Source organism: Mandrillus leucophaeus, unplaced genomic scaffold (genome assembly GCF_000951045.1).
Source record: "Mandrillus leucophaeus isolate KB7577 unplaced genomic scaffold, Mleu.le_1.0 Scaffold800, whole genome shotgun sequence".
Lineage (NCBI taxonomy): Eukaryota > Metazoa > Chordata > Mammalia > Primates > Cercopithecidae > Mandrillus > Mandrillus leucophaeus.
The window spans coordinates 368165-374860 of record NW_012108698.1 but is presented as its reverse complement, the minus strand read 5'-3'; the positions used below and the strand labels follow the sequence as shown (position 1 = coordinate 374860).

Here is a 6696-nt window from a genome sequence, read left to right as displayed (position 1 = left end):
AGGGGAGGGGAGAGTTGGTTAAGAGGGATATGACAGGAATATATCAATGATGCTTTCTGGAGCACTGTTTATAGTGAAAAACTGGAAACAGTCTAAATGTCCATCAATAGGGGATTAAGCAAAGAAATTATCATTCATCCATATAATAAAATACAATATAGCAATTAAAAAGAATGAGGTAGACACACATCTATTAACATGGAAAGGAAGGCGTTATTCTGTTAGGTTAAAAAAGCAGGTTAGAGAACAGTTCATATAGATATTATTTATGTAAAAACATATGGATCCATACATATACACGAGAGCCTGAACACACACCCATATTCTCTCTTTCTCGAAGAATACACTCCAAACTTTTAGAAATGATTACTTAGACAGCAAAAGGGAAGAAAGGAGATTTTCCGTTTATTATTTCTCCTCTCTTAACCAGGGAGAAAAGCAGGGAAAAAAAATATCTTTAAAACCTCAGATGTCATGTAATGGAAATTACAAAAATTCCTTGGGTTCCTTCTCTGCCTCCATCAAATTCAGTGGTAGAGGCTTGGGTGTGCTGAAGATTCCCTATCACCAGTAAACCACCGGCATGGCCGAAGAAGGCACCGCTACTGCTGGTGTCATGGATGTTAATACTGCTTTACATGAGGATGGCCTAGCATGTGGAATTCACAAAGCTGGCAAAGCTTTAGACAAGCGCCGAGCCCATCTTTGTGTGTCTGCACCCAACTATGATGAGCCTGTGTATATCAAGTTGGTGCAGGCCCTTTGTGCTGAATACCAAATCAACCTAATTAAGGCTGATGACAACAGGAGACTAGGGGAAACAGGTAGGCTTCTGTAAAACTGACAAAGGAAAAACCCCGTAAAGTGGCTAGTTGCAATTGTGCAGTTGTACAGTAGGACTATGGCAAAGAATCTCAGGCCAAGGATGTCACTGGAGAGTACTTCAAACGCAAGAAATGAACAAATAAAAAATTTAGCTCACATTCCTCAAAAAAATTTTTTTTTTCTTGTAAACGGATTTAAAACAATCAAATCGGCTGGGCGCGGTGGCTCACTTTGGGAGGCCAAGGAGGGTGGATCACGAAGTCAGGAGATCGAACCATCCTGGCTAACATGGTGAAGCCCCGTCTCTACTAAAAATAAAAAAAAAAAAATTAGCCGGGCGTGGTGGCGGGCGCCTGTAGTCCCAGCTACTCCGGAGGCTGAGGCAGGAGAATGGCGTGAACCCAGGAAGCGGAGCTTGCGGTGAGCCGAGATCACGCCACTGCACTCCAGCCTGGGTGACAGAGTGAGACTCCGTCTCAAAAAAAAAAAAAAAAAAAGAAATCAGATCAGCATTTTTCCAACATCTAAACTCATATAGCTCAAAGACCACATCTTCCCCCTTTTAGGGGGTAGGTGATTGAAGGTTTTCACAAATCCCCTCAACCCTTAGAATAGCTGCTCAATAAATACAGCTGACTAAGCTACCAGTATTACATTTTAAGTATACTACACAGCACAATTTAAAATATAATATTAGGCATCTCTGGAAAAATTTTTCTTAGTTTTCATATTAATAACCTGATTTTACATTCTTTTCAATATTATATCTACCTTTACAAGAAATTTTCACAAACCAAAGCTAAATTGTCTATTACATGCATTTTTACGAGGATTTTTTGTTATTGTTTATATCATTGCTAGAGACAGGCTCTCACTCTTCTTGCCCAGGCTGGAGTGCAGTGGTGCGACCATAGCTCACTGCAGCCTCAAACTCATGGACTCAAGGGATTCTCCCTCCTTAGACTCCCGAGTAACTGGGACCAAAGGCACACAGCATCACACCTGGCTAATTTTTTTAAAAAAATTTTTAAGAGACGGGATCTTGCTATGTTGTCCAAGCTGGTCTCAAACTCCTGGCCTCAAGTAACCCTTCCACCTTGACCTCCTAAAGCAGTGGCATTACAGGTGTGTGCCACCACACCAGGCTCATTAAAAAAAATTTTTTTTGTAGAGATGGAATATCTCTCTAGAAAAAATGCTGGTGCCCAGGTTGGTCTTGAATTCATGGGCTCAAGTGATCCTCCTGCCTCCGCCTCCCACAGTGCTGAGATTACAGATGTGAGCCACGGCACCTGACCTACAAGTATTATTATGCAAGTCTTTACGTTCAGAATCACTGAATATGAGAGCTGATCCGGTCTAATCCCCTTGATGTACAAACTGAGACTAGTTTCCACAGGTGTTAAAGTTACTCCAGATCCTTCTGTTAGTAGCAAAGCCAGGACTAGAACCAAGAACCTGGGTTTCTACCTGTTTGATTTAAATATAACAGTAACAAACTCTATTCTACCAATTCATTTAACACCCACTCTGCCTTCTTTCATTTGTGAAGTGCTCACTTGAGTAACTGATAGAGCAAAGTTTCATGTAGACTTTTCCCCCTTCACACCAATCTGGATATTTGACCAAACAAATTACATATACAGTAAGTAAAATCTTTCCTATAATTTCCACAAATATATTTGAACAAGTGCTTTTCTTGTGCCCATAAGACAATGTACATTCACTATATTGGATGTAATACCAAAAGTAGTCATTTCTGGGTTTAAATGTGTCTTATTTAAGAACAGCAATGCAACTAACCTTAATGATTTGGTTGTTTGGATAAGATAATACTGAAGACAAAGTCATGGTTTATTAAAGCAAAGAAACTGCATACTAAGTCTATAAGCTGGCAATTTCCTATTTTCTGTAACTCCTTTCAGAGTCTCAGGATAAGGTTGCACCAATTCAATGTAGTTTGTTTCCAGGCATTAACCTCTACAGTTAATTCATGCCAATTTGTGTTCACACATCTACATTTTTGCCTAAATACATGCAAATGTATCCATCCCATCAACCATTGTCTTTTATATTTAAAGGTAATGCCACTAATAGTGACTGCTATTCTTATACACAGGTTTGCCTGAAAAGACTGCCATATTTTCCAGATCATAAGCACAATTTTTTAAAAGTGTATTAACACTGCTTTAAAGCTACAGTCAAGCATTTTGAGTGTGAACAGCAAGCAAAGCAACGGACTTAGGTTCACAGTGCCAGGCTCCGTACTAAGGACTCATCAAGTGTTAACTCATTTAACCCTTACATATATAAGATGCAGGTACTATCATCCTCATTTACAAGTGAGGAAGCTGAGGCATGGAGAGGACAGGTAACTCATCCAGGATCACACAGTAGTAAGTGAAAAGGCTAGTATTTACTTTCAATCTGGCTCCAGAGTCTGTGCCTTTAACTACTGCTCTGTTATTACACTCAACAACAGGTCCATTACAAAGAAGGTTCAGAAAAACGCAGCACGTGCACACTTTTTCAAAGACCATCAACCATGCAGCCAAGTGCCACCTGTTCGTGGTCCTCCCTAATTAGCAGTCTTGTCCATCATGTACTTTGTGCCTAGCACTGCAAAAGCAACCAAGACAGAAACAAACCCAATATGCAAGAGATTTACTGTCTAGGTAGGGAGGCAAGTTATGCCTAAGCAGCAGAGGCGGTGTTAGGCTGCGATATTATGGTGATAGACATATATTGGTTTTTGTCCGTGGTTCCTGGCTCATAACTCCCACACCCCTTGTTACAGTCTTTTGCTATAATATTGGGGCACTTTAGGTCTCAGGAGGAGGCCTCAAGGAATAGATTCTCTCTCGCTGACCTTCTCCTGTCCTTTAATCTGGTTGTGGGTCAAAAAAATCCTCATTCCAGAGAGGGTTCTGATCTATACTCTGGAGGAAGAAATGCTGCATAGCATAGAGGCCAAGAAGGAACTGAACAGACAGGCCTTGCTGAGTTTCCCCACTCAGTCTATTAGTATGAGATCACAACCTTTCTGTCCAATCACATTTTCTTTTTTTTTTTTTTTAGACAGAGTCTCACTCTGTAGCCCAGGCTGGAGCGCAGTGGTGGAATCTTGGCTCACTGCAACCTTGCCTCACAGGTGCAAGCGATTCTCCTGCCTCAGTCTCCCAAGTAGCTGGGATTACAGGTACCCACTACCATGCCTGGCTGATTTCTTGTATTTTTAGTAGAGACAGGGTTTCACCACGTTGGCTACGCTCGTCTCAAACTCCTGACCTCAAGTGATCTGCCCGCCCTGGCCTCCCAAAGTGCAGGGATTACAGGTGTGAGCCATCGCACCAGGCCCCAATCACTTTTTTATACCATCCATATTCAATCATGCCTATATGACAAGGCCTCCATAAAAACCCACAAGGACAAGGTTTGGAGAGCTTCCAGATCACTGAGCACGTGGAGGCAGCAGACAGGACAGTGAAAAAGAACTCATCCACATGCTGGGAGGGTGGTGTGCCCCATCTCCACAGGGACAGAAGCTCCTGTGCTAGGGACCCTTGCAGACCTCGCCCTATGTATCTCTTCATCTGGCTGTTTATTTGTATCCTTTAAGATAACCTTCATAATAAACTGGTAAATATAAGTGCTCCCCTGAGTTCTGTGAGCCCCTCCAGCAAATTAATCAAACCCAAAGAGGGGGTCCTAGAAACCCCAACTTGAAGCTGGTCGGTCAGAAGTTCCAGAAGCCCAGACTTGTGACTGATGTTTAAAATGGGGGGGGCAGTCTTGTGGGACTGAGCCCTCAACCTGTGGGATTTGACAGTATCTCTGAGTAGACACTGTCAGAACTGAATCAGAGGACACCCAGCTGGTGTTCACTGCTTGTTGGTGGGGAAACTCCCGAACATTTGGCCACAGAAGTCTTCTGTGTTGATTGTTGTGATGTGAGAGCAGAGGGAAAACACAATTTGAGTTTTTTCCAAAACACAGGCTCATCACAATATTTAAAGACATGATGTGTCTAATAGCCAGATAGAGTTGTTTGGTGTTTTTCCTCTTCAAATTGTCATAAAGCTTAACATGACAATGACTTCACACGCTTTTTCAAAACACTGTAAAAGAACAGCCGGAGGTCTTAGACCAGCCTTCCTCTAGGAAACAGTCACAGAAAACATTCTCAATGGGGAAACGTCTCTAAAACCCCTCACCAAACCCTGCTTTTGAAGTAGCTTCAGTCTGATAACCTGACACAGAAATAAAAAGCTTCTTATATAATAGACACCTGCCTCTACAAGCTGCTAAGCTGCCACTCACAGTTACAATTACACCTCAGGCACAATGAGGGATTTAACCAAAGAATAGTCACCAGCCATTCTAATCAATTGCAATTTGTCTTTGGTGGCATTAATTTCATTTACTATCTCTAGATGATCATCAAATCAACCTAAATTCCCCAAAAGATACTGAAGGGGTTTGCAAAAACTCTTCCCTAAAAAATATTCTCTGGCTCTCCATTCCTCTCAGCAGAAATGTTCCTCCCAATTGCTTTTTAAGAATACTTGTATTTGCATATGGTGTTCTGGACAGTACACATCTGACTACATCTAGTTAGATACATCAAACTTCTGAGTAACTGAAATTGCTAAGTAAAATATCTATAAATAGGCAAATACAGTCTGTGGTTTATAACATTCGTTAGAAGCTATATATAGTAAAAACTATTCTCTATAGATGTAGTACAGCTGTTATTTGAATTTTGAGACACAAAGACTACAATAGGTATTCTAACAGCAGTTTACTTCTTTTATCAACTATCCTCATGTTTCAAATTTGACAGTTTTATTCCATTTCTTCATCTCCACCTTGAATATACAATGTGATATTTCAACTATATGATTTATTCTTATACTTTAATTCCATTTACTCCATCTAATCCATTGTCAAGGTGTTTTATTCATCCAAATGCAAAACTGATTTTCATCTACTACTTATCTTATTCAACACACAAAAATCCAATTATAAAACCATGTTGACAATGCTAACATTTGTGTGTCTTTTTCTTTTTTTTTAATCTTTTTTTTGAGACAGGGTCTCACTCTGTGCCCAGGCTAGAGTGCAGTAGTGCAATCACAGCTCACTGCCACCTCTATCTCCCAAGCTCAAGCAATCCTCCTGCCTCAGTCTCCCAAGTAGCTCCCAAGTAGCCTCCCAAGTAGCCACCGTGCCAGGCTAATTTTTTTTTTTAATTTATATTTTGTAGAGATGGGGTCTCACTATCTTGCCCAGGCTGTGTCGTTTACCTCTAAATAAAAAAAAAATTACTATAAGTCATATACAGGTCACTGTTTAAGGAGCTACACACATCTTATCATTCATTCATTGTTTACTCAGTGCTAGGTATACAATGACAAGCAAAACTGACATCATGCCTGAAGTTTCATAAGAGCTTCTAGAGACAGCCTCAGCTATGTTATAGAGCCTGCATGAAAAATAGCCACGCCCATACAAAGCCATGTATTTTAAGTACATTTGCAAATTACTCTTTATTACTTATACTACATTATGTTTCGGAGACGCAATGCAAAAAAAAAAATAAAAAAGAGTTTTATAAAATATTCCACTGCCACCAAAAATAAAGTTCTCAGAATAACAGATGTTTCTCTGTAGGAACACATAAGAGTCAAGGGCTGGAAAGCAGCAGAGGAAAGAATGTATTCTTAGAAAAATAAACTGGATAGAAACAGGCAGTCAGTGTAAACAACTCTAAAATAAAATGATCTCAACACCTTCTGTATCAACAAGTAGAGAGTACTCCTCTTGAGGCAGGATTATTTAATTATATTTCTTAAACCTCCACATTAACCC

The 6696-nt window shown here is 40.3% G+C and overlaps 1 protein-coding gene and 1 pseudogene across 1 annotated transcript in view; one reads left to right on the top strand and one right to left on the bottom strand.

Annotated features, from left to right (window-relative positions):
* The window catches only part of KIF13A (kinesin family member 13A), a 256044-nt gene that overhangs the window by 222776 nt on the left and 26572 nt on the right, over positions 1-6696 (bottom strand). The window lies entirely within an intron of this gene.
* Positions 101-960, top strand: LOC105530178 (annotated as a pseudogene).